Here is a 15,771-nt window from a genome sequence, read left to right on the forward strand (position 1 = left end):
GGAACTGTCGTGAAAGAACCAAAGGTGACTCCATGTTGGAACTGTTTCTTTGACTTGCTTTTTGTTGCCATTTTTATTATCATCATACATTATGGCCTAACTCAGAAGACCCTACCCTTCAGCCTGCCTGTTAACGTGCTTTTTCTCAGCTCACAGGGAGATAAACTGACCCTGCCCAGCTATGAAAAGAAGAACTTAACATGCACATTCCAGAGGCTGGCCAATCCTGAGATGTTCTGCAAGACTGAAGATCCTTTGTGCTCTACTTCCTCACTGTCTCTAGCTCTCTGTTCTGCCTTTTGACTTTAGTTTTTCATATCTTCCCTCCCTCTGGCTGTATAAAAGAACTTGGCCTCCAGACCCTGACAAGATGGTTACTTTGAGACATTGGTCTACCATCTTCTCAGCCGACTGTCCAAAGAAAGTCATATTGCTTGTCCCCCACCTTTCTCGGATTCACTGGTCTGTCAGTAGCAAAACTAGAGAGTCCACGTGCCATAACGAAAGATCCCAGCTATGTCAAAACTAAGATTTTGTGCTGCAACTAAGACCCGGCCCAGACAAATAAATGAATGCACATATAATAAATATAATGTTCATTTTTTTTTGTAATATAATTTATATACACACTTTCTTTAAAATAGTGGGCTTGTGTTTTATTGTCTCAACTTCAGACTCTAACTGCATTGCAACCTTGGTCGTGTATCCTTGAAGGAACCTGGAATTTTGAGTGGCCAAGATCAATAGCCTCCTTGCACTGTTGAGTTAGGAGTTGCAATCTAAGATGTAAAAACAGTGGTTACAGAAAAAAAGAGACAAGGAAAACAAAATTAATAACCTGTCGTTAGAGACTTCCCAAAAACCTGAATAAATTTGAGGAGACCACAGGAAGATGTACCAAGCAGTACTTAGTGTTATTTGGAGGGAGTTACAGCAGTAATGTTTTTTAAGCTGGTTTGTTTTTATTTATTAGTCTATTGCCTACATTTTGACCAATATTAATGACAGTTGGGATTCAAGGGCATATGAGTCCTTTCAGTACAAAACAATAGGATTTTTTTTTCCTTTTATCAGTTACCTTAAGGATGAAAACTTTTTTTCCTTTCTATTCTTTAATGGTGGAGAATGCTTGACAATATTCTTCTGCCATATAAACAATGCAACAGCCATAATTATTATTAATCATCACTTTTTGAGCACCCTAGCCCCCTCCCCTCACCCCATCTTACCCCTCCAGGTCATCACAGAGCGCCTCTCTGGACTCCCTGTGTAGCAACTTCTCACCAGCTACATATTATTTGCAGGGAGGGAACACAGATGCAGATATAGAGAACAGACTTGTGAACACAGTGAGGGAAGAAGAGTGCTAAGACCAGGGAAAACCAACACGGTTATTATAACTGTTGCAATAATCTCCTAGAAGAACTAGCATCTAATCTCCCCTTGATTGGCAGTTAGAAAGATCTTCCTAAGATAGGATGGTCCTAGGATACACTCCCAGGGGACACATGTTGCTAAGAGTCCAAAACGAAAACCTGGGAATGCTAGATATACAAAGTAGATGGAAGGGCAATGATGGGATGATAAGGGGTGTGAGCTGGGGTCACATGACCACTCACATTTATCTGAATCAGGCACTTCTTTGGTGGTCCAGTGGTTAGGATTCTGCCCTTCCCTCGCAGAGAGTACAGGGTCCATACAGGGTTCATCCCCGTTGGGGGAACTAAGAACCTGCATGCTGCATAGTGTAGCCAAGAGAAAGAGACAAACCAACAGAAAAGGAAAATTAGCATCTTGATCAAAGACCAAAGACAGGAATGGTCTCAGGATATTCTCAGACATGAAAGCCTTCTATCACGCAGAGTTCACAGCTGAAAATACGACAGGGTAATATACAGAGGAATGTATGAACAAAAGAGATAGCATGATATTGCAACTGAAAGGAAAAGAGAATAAAAAAAAAACATAGATATAATGTCGGTCCCATGAACATGAAGGGAAGTGATCCTCTGAAGATGTGAGCTGAGGATGACTTGAGATGACAAGCTCTCCTCAAAGGCCTGACTTCACCCAAATGAAAGATTCTGAGCTCTGATCTGTCCAGGAGCAGCCAGTATTGGGTCAGTTCTCACTTAGTTGACTCAGGAAAAATGAATCTCATTTCATAAATTTGTATACTGAGAACAAAATAAATCTTTTAATGCATTTAGTTGACAAATTACCATGAATGAAGATGAAGATAAGTAAAATTTGGTAATAAATACAAAGAAAAAGGCTGTTTCAGTGACCTTGAGTTAAGAAATGTATTTTTTCCATTCAAAATTCTAAAATTGCAAGGACTGATGTCCAACGTTTTTGCTTGCTGGGAGAAACAACTGAGTTAGTGAGTCAATGTCATATTATAAAGAAAATGGGTAAAAGAGTGTCTGGAAAGAAATCACTGAAAATAAACTACTCATGTGCTTCTTCAGATGAGGTTATGGGGTATTTGAACGGATCGTCCTCTTAGTACTTAAGAGGAGAAAGACCACATTGGGGCAGGAGGAGATGATAAGATGCCTGCCTGAAAATTCTGAACTCTAATTTTTCCCAGGAGAAGTTCTCACTTAGCTGACTCAGAAACCTGAATCTCATCGTTTCTTCCTTTCTATACTCAGAACTTAACTGATGTTTTAATGTGTTTATTTGATAAATTCCCATGAATGAAGATGAAAGTGAGTTAAATTTGATTAAAAATTTAAAAAAATGACTCACTGTTTCAGTGACCTTGAGTCAGAAAATTTATTTTTTCCATTCAAAATTCTAAAAGTGGCAAGAACTGCTGTCCAGTACTTTTGCTCACTGGGAGAAACAACTGAGTTAGTGAGTAAATATTATATTACAGATTAAATGGGTAGAAGTTTGTCTGGAGAGAAATCACTGAAAATAAACTACTGGTGTGCATTCTTCAGATGACTTTAAGTGGCATTTTTACCAGATCGTCCTCAGTAATTAGGAGGAAAAAGCCCACATTGGGGCAGGAGAAGGTGGTAAACGCTTGTGCTCACCTGTTCCCCACCTCAGAAAAATAGGAATATTTCCAAGGGTCTCTTAGGAAGTAATGTTCCCTTGGCTAAACCACACAGTCAATCTTTACTTTTAGAAATAAATGTTAGACTGTCTCCACCACATTAACAGAACCATGCAGAAGTGAGGCATATGCATCTTGAAGAGGTCATCTCACTTTTGGATCTCATGATGAACAGGAAAATAAATAATTGTCCCCTTGCAATATTGGATCTACTGCAATTTCTCACTTACTTTAAAGGTCAAATGCCCACATCTATATATGCTTCTCTGAAAACAAATATCATTATTAAAATGACAGAATGCCAGCAAAGTGTATCTCTGCCAACCAGGATCCTGAAGGTGCCTTCCGTTGCACCTGCGGTCATATGAGGAACAGCCATTGGCTCATGAGCTGTCACGCCAGCAGATGCAGGCGATAAAAGCGGCAGCAATTTTGCATCCTCTCCAACCACTGGACACCCCTCAGCTTCTCCAGAAGAAGGGCCACGAGAGTCAACAAGATGAAGGTTCTGCTGTGCAGTCTTGTCCTTATTCTGCTTGTTGCCAGTCAAGGTGATGCTCAGATAGACGCCTCTCAGGTACCAGGGGCATTTGAACGGTGGTCCTAGCTTGGGAGGAAGTCTTAGTGAGTATTGATGTGAGTGTCCCTTTCGAGGTTTGGTCATGTGGACTGCTAAGTCTAGCCATGTCCCTGCAACTGAGAATTGCTCCCTTCACGGGCTCTATACCTGCTGTTTGTGATGTCTGTATCATCTCTCATGTTCACTACTCTTGTAAAATGGAAGGAAGACCACACAGCTGCTGGATTAGGGCTGTGGCATTTGACAAGATAGCTTAAGCTATCTCAGTAATACCTCAATTATTTCCTTAATGTGACATGAGTTTTTCCTATGATTTTATACCTAGGGCTGTGTTGGTAAAGATAGGTAACTTCGGCTAAGTGAAAGGGCAGGGAAACTCCTGAGGGATGATGTTGGGCAGAATTTGCAGAGATGGACTGCGATTTCTGAAGGGAATTTAACTTTTAGTTCACAGGAAGATGGTTAACCTATTACATGGCAGCCAATAATATAGAGAAGATCACCGAGGGGTGCGCCATTCTACGCTTTCATGCGTTACATTGAGTTTGATGAAGAAAATGGCACCATACTGATGCATTTTTATGTCAAGTAAGTAAAAATCATCGCAAAAGGAAAAACACCGGTAAACCCCCAACTGAGGGAGGGTGTGTCTTCCCAGTCTGCAGAGAGCTTCTCTGGGTGGTAGAGGAAGATGCCCTGGAGCTGTGAGGCTGGGCAAGTTCTCTGAGCTGAGGGGAAGGTGGTTCCACCGTGAGCCTCCAGGGAATGCCCTGAAAATTTTGCTTAGAGGGAGAACCCAGAAGCACTACTGGCATCAACTCAGTAAAGGAAAGAGGGACACGGCAGAGGGAAGAGGCTCGTGTCCTGGAGCCCACAGTCCCCACCAGGGGCTTAACTCCTTCCTGCAGAATTTGTAAGAGACAGTTCCCACTGAGCACAGAAGTGAGAGCAAGGGGAGAGCAAACAGTGAGCTCTGCCCTCGGGGCTTCCTCACGGGGAGGTTTCATCACCACTGAGTTTCCAAAGCCTTCAGAGCCCCTAGTGACGTTCCTAAGTCCCTTCCAAGGCGCCTGCCAAGGCATGTGACAGGAGTTCCATCCCTGGGTCGGGAAGATCCCCTGGAGGAGGAAACGGCGACCCCCTCCAGTATTCTTGCCTGGAGAATCCCACGGACAGAGATGCCTGGAGGGCTACAGTCCAAGGGGTCACAAAGAGTCAGACAGGACTGAGCTATCAAGCACACACACACACAGATCCAAGTACCATTCATGGAATGGCCACTATACCAAAGACGCTTCCTAGGAACATGCAAGTATGGCAGAAATCAACATATTTGCTCACCAATTATCCCCCCAAATGAGAACATGTAAACTCAGGTATGCATTGTGTGGAATAAAAATATCAAGAAAAGAAACAACTAAATGTTCTATGCGTGGAGACATGGCTTTATAAATATATATAACTGATTGACTGCAGCCATGAAATTAAAAGATGCTTACTCCTTGGAAGGAAAGGTATGACCAACCTAGATAGCATATTCGAAAGCAGAGACATTACTTTGCTAACAAAGGTCCGTCTAGTCAGGCTATGTTTTTTCCAGTGGTCATGTATGGATGTGAGAGTTGGACTGTGAAGAAAGCTGAGCGCCGAAGAATTGATGTCTTTGAAATGTGGTGCTGGAGAAGACTTTTGAGAGTCCCTTGGACTGCAAGGAGATCCAACCAGTCCATTCTGAAGGAGATCAGCCCTGGAATTTCTTTGGAAGGACTGATGCTAAAGCTGAAACTCCAGTACTTTGGCCACCTCATGTGAAGAGTTGACTCATTGGAAAAGACTTTGATGCTGGGAGTGATTGGGGGCAGGAGAAGAAGGGGACGACCAAGGATGAGATGGCTGGATGGCATCACGGACTCGATGGATGCGAGACTGAGTGAACTCCGGGAGATGGTGATGGACAGGGAGGCTTGGTGTGCTGCGATTCATGGGGTCGCAAAGAGTCAGACACGATTGAGCAACTGAACTGAACTGAATCTTTCTGAAATCAATTTTACCTGGAATAAGAAATGGCAACCCACTCCAGTATTCTCTCCTAGTCTTAGCTGGTGGCTCCGTGCTTAAGAATCCGTCTGCCAATGCAGGAGACATGAGCTCCATCTAGGTCTGGAGGGAAGCCACATGCCCGGGAGCAAGTAAGCCCATGTGCTATGATGACTGAGCCTTGGGCTATATGCTCCACAGGAGGAGAAGAAACCATGGTGAGAAATCCCGGCACTGCAACTAGAGAGTGATGACCCTTGCCCTCAGCAACAGAGAGCAGCCTGAGTGGCAAAAAGACACAACACACTCAGAAATAGAAACAGTTTTGTTTTTAAAAACAGTTATAAAAATTCTCCAGCACACCTCCTTTTCTTCAGTTCAGTTCAGTTCAGCCACTCAGTCGTGTCCGACTCTTTGCAACCCCACGGACTGCAGCTCGTCAGGCCTCCCTGTCCATCACCAACTCCCAGAACTTGCTCAAACTCATGTCCATTGAGTCGTGATGCTATCCACCCATCTCACCCTCTGTCGTCCCCTTCTCCTCCTGCCCTCAGTCTTTCTCAGAATCAGGGTCTTTTCCAAGGAGTCAGTTCTTTGCATCAGGTGGCCAGAGTATTGGAGTTTCCGCTTCAGCATCAGTGTTTCCAATGAATATTCAAGAAAACTGATGTCCTTTAGGATGGTGGGTCTGCTTGCAGTCCAAGGGACTCTCAGGAGTGTTCTGCAACACCACATTTCAAAAGCATGAATTCTTCAGCACTCAACTTTCTTGAGAGTCCATCTTCACATCCATACATGACTACTGGAAAAACCATAGGCTCAACTAGATTGACCTTTGTTTGCAAAGCAATGTCTCTGCTTTTCAATATGCTGTCTAGGTCGGTCATAACTTTCGTTCCAAGGAGTAAGCATCTTTTAATTTTATGGCTGCAGTCACCATCTGCAGTGATTTAGGAGCCCCCCAAAATAAAGTCAGCCACTGTTTCCACTGTTTCCCCATCAATTGGCCATGAAGTGATGGGACCGGATGTCATGAACTTCGTTTTCTGAATGTTGAGCTTTAAGCCAACTGTTTTACTCTCCTCTTTCACTTTCATCAAGAGGCTCTTTACTTCTTCTGTACTTTCTGCCATAAGGGTGGTGTCCGCTGCATATCTGAGGTTACTGATATTTCTCCTGGCAATCTAGATTCCAGCTTGCGCTTCTTCCAGCCCAGCTTTTCTCATGATGTACTCTGCGTATAAGTTAAATAAGCAGGGTGACAGTATACAGCCTTGACATAGTCCTTGCCTGATTTGGAATCAGTCGGTTGTTCCATGTTCAGTTCTAACTATTGCTTCCTGACCTGCATACAGATTTCTCAAGATGCAGGTCAGGTGTTCTGGTATTCCCATCACTTGAAGAATTTTCCACAGTTGATTGTGATCCACACAGTCCAAGGCTTTGGCATAGTCAATAAGCAGAAGTAGATGTTTTTCTGGAACTCTCTTGCTTTTATGATGATCCAATGGATGTTGGCAATGCGATCTCTGTTCCCTCTGCCTTTTTAAAATCCAGCTTGATCATCTGGAAGTTCACAGTTTATGTGCATTTGAGGCCTGGCTTGGAGAACTGTGAGCATTACTTTGCTAGTGTGTGAGATAAGTGCAATTCTGCAGTAGTTTGAGCATTCTTTGGCATTGCCTTTCTTTGGGACTGGAATGAAAACTGACCTTTTTCAGTCCTGTGGCCACTGGTGAGTTTTCCAAATTTGCTGGCATATTGAGTGCAGCACTTTCACAGCATCATCTTTCAGGATTTCAAATAGTTCAACTGGAATTCCATCACCTCCACTAGCTTTATTCGTAGTGATGTTTCCTAAGGCTTACTTGACTTCACATGCCTGGGTGTCTGGCTCTAGGTGAGTGATCACACCATCGTGATTATCTGGGTCATGAAGATCTTTTTTGTAGAGTTTTCCTGTGTATTCTTGCCACCTCTTCTTAATATTCATCTGCTTCTGTTATGCCCATACCATTTCTGTCCTTTATTGAGCCCATGTTTGCATGAAATATTCCCTTGATAGCTCTTATTTTCTTGAAGAAATCTCTAGTCTTTCCCATTGTACTGTTTTCCTCTATTTCTTTGCACTGATCACGGAGGAAGGCTTTCTAATCTCTCCTTGCTATTCTTTGGAACTCTGCATTGAAATGGGAATATCTTTCCATTATTCCTTTGCTCTTTGCTTCTTTTCTTTTCACAGCTATTCGTAAGGCCTGCCCAGATAGAATTTTGCTTTCATCTTTCAGTGTCCTATCTTTTTGCCATTTCATACTGTCTTTTTCTTTTCTCATCATCAAATTTCTACCTCTAGAGCCATAGATAAGACAGATCTGCACTTTCTAAATTTTCTGGATCTTCATGCGAGAAAAACATGCTCTATGAATCATTTTCCCCACCTTCCATCACTCAGCACAATGTTTAAAGCAGTTGTCACTGTCTGCATATGCAAAGAATCACGTTCTCCACGCCAAATGAAAGGAGTTTGTCTGCTCAGATAAAATTGTGTGTATTTGAAGTTATATTGGATAATTGTTGTGTTCCCACTTTGTGGCTGTTTTTCAGTGATTTCTATGCATTTCAGTTCCCTAATGACTAAGAGGGCTTCCCTGAAGCTCACTTGGTAAAGAAACAATCTGCCTGCAACGCAGGAGACCCCAGTTCAATTCCTGGGTCAGGAACAACCACTGGAGAAGGGAAAGGCTACCCACTCCAGTATTATGGGCTGGAGAATTCCATGGAATGTATAGGCCATTGGGTCACAAAGAGGCAGAAATGACTGAATGACTTGCACGTTCACTTTCAATGACTAAGAACACTCACCACACTTCACTGTGGGCATTCTTTTCCAAGGTGTCTGTTCAAAAATTAATCCAGTTCCTGTAGGGTTATTTCTCTTTTAGTATTAGTTTCACGAAGATTCTTTATATATGCCAAATACCCCTTTTTTCACATACATGTGCAGAGGACATATGTGAAGCCACTTCCTCTTTGGTTACAAAGGTAATAATATATACTTATCATATATTATATGCATAAATTTCTTCATAACATATAAGCACATCAAGTGTACTTAAGTGTTTGCTTGTGCAAGTGTCTTTGTGAGTGTGAAATGTGTCTGTATGCAGATATGTGTCTTTCAGGTTTAATCCTCATATTGGTATTGTGGTGGAGGAACACTGTGTATTTGGAGAAAATTAAACTTTTTTTAAATTTTGTGATTTTTGGCTCTCATACTGTCTACTGAGGGCTTCCCTGGTGGTTCTTATATTGTGTAATGAGGCCTGGGGGATCTCATATTGTCTCATAAGGCCTGATGGCTCTCATACTGTCTACTGAGGGCTTCCCTGGTGTCTCAGAGGGTAAGAAATCTGCCCGTAATACAGGAGACCCAGATTCGAAATCTGGGTTCGGAAATTCCCCTGGAGAAGGAAAGGGTAACTCACTCCAGTCTCCTTGCCTGGAGAATCCCACGGACAGAGGAAGAGACTGGCGGGCTACAGTCCATGGGGTCACAGAGAGTCGGACACAACTGAGTGACAAACACTTCCACTTTCATTGTCTAATGACTCACTGCCAGGGTTGCGACAATCCCTCAGGTTTGTCATGATGCCTATGTCTCTCTGTTTTCAGAAACTATATATATAAAGGAAAAGTTCATTCTTTTCCTTTCTTCCTAAAATTCTAGATTTCTCTATGTTTATTGGCTTTACACCTGACCTGTTTGTATCTGCAGGTTGTCATTGTAACTACTAGTCAGATTTAGTGTGTAGAACAAACCATCCTTGTCACTTGACAGTGACTGCATATGAGACAACATATTTTGTCCCTTTTGAAGGTCAAATTGTTCACCAGCACTGGAGGTGATACCTGACACATATTCTTGGGTGTCATACAGAAAGAATGCTAATTATACATCAAATTTTTATTGTCTTACTCAACTAACTTGAATATGCTTTTTTTTTAAGGGAGAATGGAGAAATGCATAGAAAAATATGTCTCAGGCACAAAGGAAGGAAACTTTTATGCTGTTGACTGTAAGTATGAACGTTTCTCTGGAAAGAGTACATTCAGGTAGAAATCTTGGTCTCATCTTTCTTCAATAACCCCATACATCTGAATTCTGCTCCTACTAAAAATCAGAGGTCAGGGACTGAAACGTCTCCCCTCAATGGAGTGTAACTCAACGAGACCAGATCCAGACATCCTAGACTGTGAAGTTAAGTGGACTTTATGAAGCATTATATGAACAACATTAGTGGAGGTGACAGAATTCAAGCTGCGCTCTTTAAAATCCTAAAAAAACAATGCTGTTAAAGGGCTGCAGCAATGTGTCAGCAACTTTGGAAAACTCAGCAGTGGCCACAGACCTGGAAAAGGTCAGTTTCCGTCTCAATCGCCAAGATGGAAAATGACAAAGAATGTTCCAACTACCACACCGTCGGGCTCATTTCTCATGTGAGCAAGGTACTGCTCACAGTCCTACAAGTTAAGATTCAGTAGTACATGATCAGACAGCTTCCAGCCGTATAAGCATGATTCCGAAAAGGCAGATGAACCAGATCAATTCACTGGATCATGGAGGAATACAAGGCAATTCTAGAAAAAAAAAAAAAAAGAAAACATTTTTTTTTTCTTTCTGCTTCATTGACTATGGTAAAGCCTTTGACTGTGTGGATCACAACAAAGTGTGGAAAATTCTAAAAGATATGGGAATACCGGATTGCCTTACCTGGCTCCAGAGAAACCTGTATGTGGGTCAGTCAGCAACAGTGAGAACTGGACATGGAACAACAGACTGGTTCCCATTGGGAAAAGAGTACAAGATATCCTCATGTGGCTTCTATAACTTATATGCAGAGCACATCATGCCAAATGTCATTCCAGCTTGAATGACAAGCTGGAATCAAGATTGCTGGCAGAAATATCAACAGCATCAGATATGCAGATGATACCACTTTAATGGAAGATAATGAAAAGGAACTAAGAGTCTCATAACGAGGGTGAACGAGGAGACTGAAAAAGCTGGCCTGAAACTCCACATTCAAAAACGCTAAGATCATGGCATCTGGTCCCTCACGTTATGGAAATAGAAGGTGGAAAGACTGGAAGCAGTGAACAGGTTTTATCTTCTTGGGCTCGAAAATCACTGTGGATTGTGACTGCATCCACGAAATTGAAGATAATTTGTATTTCGGAGGAAAGCTATGACAACCCAAGGCAGCTTATTAAAATGCAAAGACATCACTTTGCCAACAAAATCCATTTACTCAACAGTATTTTTTTCCCCCTAGTTATGTATGGATTGGAGATTTTGGAGTGTAAAAGAAAGCTGAGCACCAAGGAACAGATGCTTTTGAATGATGGTGCTAGAGAAGACTCTTGAGAGTCCCTCGGACTGCAAGGAGATCAAATCAATCCATTGTAAAGGAAATACATTCTGAATATTCATTGGAAGGACCGATACTGAAGCTGAAGTCCCAGTACGTTGGCCACATGATGCGAAGAACTGACTCATTGGAAAAGACCCTGATGTTGGGAAAGTTTGAAGGCAGGAGGAGAAGGGGATAACTGAGAATCAGATGGTCGGATGGCATCATTGACTCAAAGGACATGAAGTTGAGCAAATTCTGGAAGATCGTGGAGGACTGAGGAACTTGGTGTGGTACAGTTCGTGGAGTCATGGAGAGTCAGACATGGCATAGCAATTATATATCAACCAGAACAATGTGGCTAAACATGAGTGTACAATTTCTCTTTCATAGAATTCTCACAGATAATTTACAACAGGCTTATGAACTGAGGTCTCGGGGTCTATCTTGAGGTGGCATATTAGTGTCATTCACTATTTAAAAACAATCTTATAATATCTTAGTCCATTCAAGATGAGATGGATGAACTTGAACTCAAGGAAATCATCATGAGTTCAACCATAAAGGCAGCTTCTATACAAAGCAATGGGCATGCTGGCCCAGCTTTGTATCTCTGAGCTCTTTATAATGGCCCTAAATAACAATATTGTTTTCACATGCCCTAAGGGAAACATGTTTGATTAAATTTAAGTAGATCAATATGTGATTATAACCCTTGCCTAAATTAAGTAGTCATACAGTACATATGCGATAGCCACAAATTAGTAAAATTCATGCCTGAAATATTTCCCCATACTTTGATTGATAACTTCTGATATTTGAGGTTTCCTATATTATGCCTTCATTTTTTCCTTACTCCCACTCTATGGTTTCCTTTGGCTGAATCATGAATGCTTCCACTGTCTTTACTCTTCTCCATTTTTGCAACCCCTTTTAGCTTGATTTTTACGCAATGACTAAACAAGGGAGAAAAATGTAAGTGCAAGACTTCTCGGAAGGTCTCTTGGGGACCAGCCATTGCAGCCTTCAGCTTTGTTTTGGGGACTGTGAGGTGCACCTGCATCAGGCCCAGTACAGCAGTGGCCTTGATGGTGAGCTGACGCCCAGAAGACAGGTTTACTCTCATGACCCCATCCCTTCATGAACATCACAGTCAATTCAGTGATGATGCTATGCCCACCTTGGTGAAGCCATGGTGAACCACAGGTGGTCACTGATAATCTGAGGACATGCATAGTCTGAACTAAGCTGTCCCAACGTGAAGCAAGGCTGGTGGACTCAGCGTGGCCTTGGGAAAATTGCATATTCTCGTCAGGGCTCTGAGACTCTGAAGCTGCCAGAGTCCAGCTCCAGCAGCCAGGGATTCAACCTGAAAGGGTGAGTGGTCAGTGAGAAACGAGCCAGCCTCCCAGTTTTCTTGGACTGCCTATTTATTTCAAGTTTAAGACTTTCTTTTATACTTTTACGAAAACATTAGGTCAGAGGTTTGACATTTTCAGTTCCCCCTCACCCAGACTTATTATCTCCGTAAATCATTGTTGCCTTTCAAACAGAGCTCCTGCTTCAGCGATTCTCCCCAAATCAGCTTTAACATCTATTATCTACTTCTTCTTATGTGTCCTATAGTTAACGTGTGGTTACATTGTAACTCATGCTACATTCCTCAGTTTATTTATCTTTCTAAATCCTGTTTGCCCCTAACATCCTGAGCTCACTGTCTCTTAAAAAGGCTTCTAGCTATAGTATCTCTAAAATTCCTAACCTCTATAAGCTACAGTAAAATATACTAACATTACAACATTCCTTAAATCTTCAGCTTCTATTTTAATTATTTCTAAGCCTTAAATTCAGTAAACTCCTTTGCCATAAACATTTCCTTCACAAATAGGCTTCAGATAGCAATCCCTCCCATGTCCTCAAGCTGCAGCCTATGTGCTCATCCTGGGACACTCTTTTGTAAAACTCCTTGAACAAATGTCAGTGACTAACTTTATGAATTCTTTTCTGAGCATAGCTGCAGAAGGTTTTGTGCCTTCTCATGCTCCTCTCAAGAACAATAAGCACCTTAATATTCCTTTTAAGTCAACTCAGCCAAGGAGAGGAAAAAAAAAAAAAAGTCAGAATCACAAGGCCTAACTCCTTCATCCCGGGTCTGTGCCTGTGGGAAGGAGAATGGGTTGGGGGTGCCTCCATTTTGTCAGTAATGCATAACATGGCTCCCGACATGAAGCTGCTTTTTTCACAAGCGCACTAATAATTTTCAGTGTTTCAGAGACTGAGCAATGGTGTTTGCATGCTCCAGGAACACAGATGGGGATCTTTACATTCCATGTTGCTGAGACTGCAGGAAGGTGAGGTGGAGGCCAGGACAGAGAGAATGGACATAGAGAGTGCAGTGTGACACACAGTAGGTCGGAGCTGCTCCTTGTCAAGACACATGGGGCCGAGTGGACAGGCATTGCAGAGCAGACAGGCAGGACAGAGAGGAGGGGCAGCAGGACAGAGAGGAGGGGCAGCACTCCAGGTTTGGAAGGATGTCACCTCTAGGTAGTCACTGCCTACATGTCCCAGCAGGTAAGCTGTCTTCACACCAGCAGACATGGCGGTAGTCTGTGTCATAATCCCGACTGAGGGGCTTGGGAAACACAATACTTAGAGTGTTCACATGGTTGCCTGGCTTGCGCAGGCAGTCAGGAAGGTAATGAACACAAGGTAGGTTGATTTTTGTCAAGAGAAAACAATGTCATGGCTGGGGTCACAGAAATACAAAGAATTTTTGAACCTGGATTTGATAATATGTGTACGTTGTTTAGAACACTCTTGGGGACTTCCCTGGTGGTCCAGGGGACAAGAATCTGCCTGCCAGGGCAGGAGACATAGGTTCAATCCCTTATCCGAGAAGATCCCACGTGCTGTGGGGAACTAAGCTCATGCACAACAACTACTGATCCTGCACTCTAGAACCCCCGAGCTGAAACTACCAAAGTCCATGCTCCCCAGAGTCTGTGCTCAGCAACAAGAAAGGCATAGCAATGAGAAGTCTGCACACCACACCTAGACTGCACTCCACAGTCACCAAACGTGGAGGAAGCCCACGGGCAGCAGGGAAGACTCAGCAAGTCGAAAATAAATACATAAACAAGCAGAAAAAGAATCCGTTAAGTTTATCAGAACACACGTTCTATGAAGCATCTTAGTAAGAGAGCAAAGAGTGACTGGCTCATTGTAGGAAAAGGTGAGGATGAGGAAAATTCTTGCCTCCTTTCCTTGCCACAGTTAACAGTAGCATTCTGTGCACGCATGAAGTGAGTGGGTCCGTACTCGATGGGCTGTTGTTCATGCCCGCCACGTGTCACGATAATCTAACTGACAACAAGGTAAGGTGGAGCTGTTTGTATCTTTTCTCTCTCTCGTAGACGCGGGTCACAATGAATTTCAACTCATTAGAGGGGACGAGAACACTCTCTTAACGCACACTGTCAATGTGGATGAACATGGCAAGGAGACAGAACTGGGTGCAATTATTCGGTGGGTATGACATCCTATAATTTCCATAACCATTGTCATGTAACATGTACACTGTCAGGAGATTCATTCAGAACAGCAGGAGGTGCTGACGGTATTCCATATTCATGGCGCAAGGCCTGTGTCTTTATGCTCACTGAATTAAGGGATCCTGGAGGTACTCTTCCAAGAAACAGGGGGCCATAAAATGAAGAATATCACATCATCAGGACATTGCAAAGTGATTTCTATCTCTTGACATTTTTTAAAATGAAGTTTTACTAGAATATTTTATTTTACACATGTCAACAAATTTGAAGCCATATCTAGAATGAGGCTGACTTTACTTCATGTTTAAAATTTTATTTATTTTTAATTGAAGGATAATGCTTTATAGATTGTACTGTTTCCCGCCAAACATCAACATGCATCAGCCATAGTTATACATATGCTTGTGCGAAAGTTGCTCAGTTATGCCTGACTCTTTGTGACCCCCTGATCCATGGGATTCTTCAGGCCAGAATACTGCAGTGGGTAGCCTTTCCCTTCTCCAGGGTAACTTCCCAACCCACAGATGAAGCCCAGGTCTCCCAGAGTGCAGAGGATTCTTTACCAGCAGAGCCACAAGGAAGCCCATAGGTATACATATATCCCCTCCCTTTTGAAACTCCCTCTCATCTCCCTCCCCATCTACCCCCACCCAGGTTATACAGAGCCTCTGTTGAGTTCCCTGAGACATACAGCAAATTTCCATCGGCCATCTCTTTTACATATGGACAAGTCAGTTTCCATGTTACTCTCTCCATACATCTCACCGTCTCCTCCCCTCTCCCCATGCCCATAAGTCTCTTCTCTATGACTGTTTCTCCACTGATGCCCTGCAAAGAAATTCATTATCAGTACCATTGTTCTAGATTCCATATATGCACATTCCATATGTATGTGTTAGTATGTGATATCAGTTTTCTGATGCACTGTAAGCCTTGGAACAGACACTTATAAAGTTTTGCCCTTTTCCATGTTTCAAGTGCATTGTTCTTATGAACACTGACATCACCCCCTCAAGGCACTGAGAGTGGTGTGTGTGATGGGGACAACAGGGGTCCATTTCAGCAAAGGTTATGGGTAGAAATGGTAGGTTCATGAAAGAGTAAATCACCCCCTGTTAT

The 15,771-nt window shown here is 42.6% G+C and overlaps 1 non-coding gene across 1 annotated transcript; it reads left to right on the top strand.

Moving 5' to 3' along the window:
* The first annotated feature begins 4,221 nt into the window (after window positions 1-4,221).
* Window positions 4,222-14,608, top strand: LOC102188576. The gene is made up of 3 exons (XR_001917714.1): window positions 4,222-4,238; window positions 9,695-9,763; window positions 14,515-14,608. It is a non-coding gene; the product is annotated as an uncharacterized LOC102188576 (transcript).
* Window positions 14,609-15,771: the final 1,163 nt, after the last annotated feature.

This window comes from Capra hircus, unplaced genomic scaffold (genome assembly GCF_001704415.2).
Source record: "Capra hircus breed San Clemente unplaced genomic scaffold, ASM170441v1, whole genome shotgun sequence".
NCBI classification, from domain to species: Eukaryota; Metazoa; Chordata; class Mammalia; order Artiodactyla; family Bovidae; genus Capra; species Capra hircus.